Genomic DNA, 1,635 nt, shown 5'->3' with positions numbered 1-1,635 from the left:
GACGGTTCCTTCTTCCAAAACAGCATTCCGTGTGTGTGTGTGTGTGTGTGTGTGTGTGTGTGTGTGTGTGTGTGTGTTTGTGTGGTATGGTAAGGATCAGGTACTTTAGGATTTTGATCTAAATAGCCAGTGAGAGAGTTAAAGCCAACTGCAAAAATTTAGAGGAAAAGTTTCTGCAGGAAACCACTCTCAAGTTTGAAAATTTATTAGAAGGGTCCCATGACTCACTGAGAGCTAGTATGTTGATGGTTACAGTTTATGACATGGAAAGGGTACAGATTAAATTCAGTCATGGGAGGAAACACATGGGGTCCAGAGTACCCAACATGAAACTTCCATTGTTCTCTTCCTGTGGAATCATAGACATATTACTTTCTTGGCACTGATGTTTGACAATATACATAAAATATTGCCAACCAGAGAAACTTACCCTAGTCTTTCATGTCCAGGAATTTTATTGGGGTTCAATCTTATACTGCCCATGTGGGTGACCTTTTAGCCTCCAACTTCTTTTAGAGCTCAGATTGATACTTGTAGTCTCCAGTCTCTTCTGGAGGCAAAACTGATACTGCATGATGCAAAACTCTTATCATAAATTGCATTCTTAGGCTGTCTGGTAGCTAAAACCCCCAGGCAAAGAAAGACACTCCTATCAGGCATGACATTCCAAGGGACTAAAGTTCACTTCCCAGTAGCTGATGGTAACGGTTGGATGTTTCTTTAAATAAGGTTAATTCTTCATGATACAACTGGACAATGAGCTCATCTGTTTTATTTTAAACTCTTTAAAGAAAGACATTGTGTTTCATATATTGTTATAGACCATGTCTCTCCAAAATTTATATGTGGAAATCCTAACTCTCAAAATAATGGATTTGGTAGATGGGGACTTTGGCATGATTAGATCATAAAAATGGAGCTCTCATGAATAAGATTAGTGCCCTTATAAGAAGAGACATGAACAAGATTTTATTCTTGGCTGTGTGAGGACACAACAAGAAGATGGCCACCGCACACAAGGAATGTGCTCTCGCCAGACACCGGATCTGCAGGCGCGTTGATTTTGGACTTCCTGGACTCCAGAACTCTAAGAAATAAATGTTTGTTGTTTAAGCCACCCAGTCTATGGTATTCTGTTATAGCAGCCTGAACTAACTAAGACATCCTCATTGTTCTCCACAGAATATGACACATAAAGATGCCCATTAATTTTTTTGAAGTAAATTAATTAATGTAAGCCCCAAACTTCCTGTTTTTACTAGGATCTCACTATTTTCTTATGTTCAATTTTGCTTATGATCCCTTATAGTTTTTTAGTGTCCTTAGAAACTCTGAGCTCATTTTACATAAAAATCTAGACTTCTAGCTTCTTTTGTGATATCAGAAGCCTAGGCAGAGTCCAGAATGACAACAATTGTTGGAGCTGAACAGTGGATGTCCCTTTCAGACAGGACAACTTCCCAAGTTCATCATAGTTGACATTCAGCCTGCTCCGCAAATTGTATTTTCTGCCATTTATTCTCTTTGTGGTGGTCATCTCTTCCTGATAGGAAATGGTCAAGTGACCTCCTCATAAAACAAGTGTCCTGACCTATTTTGAGGTTTCAGAGATAGCCTCACTGAAGTAATAACTAA

This window comes from Propithecus coquereli, unplaced genomic scaffold, assembly GCF_000956105.1.
Source record: "Propithecus coquereli isolate 6110/MARCELLA unplaced genomic scaffold, Pcoq_1.0 Scaffold15, whole genome shotgun sequence".
Lineage (NCBI taxonomy): Eukaryota > Metazoa > Chordata > Mammalia > Primates > Indriidae > Propithecus > Propithecus coquereli.
This window is presented reverse-complemented; position numbering follows the sequence as displayed.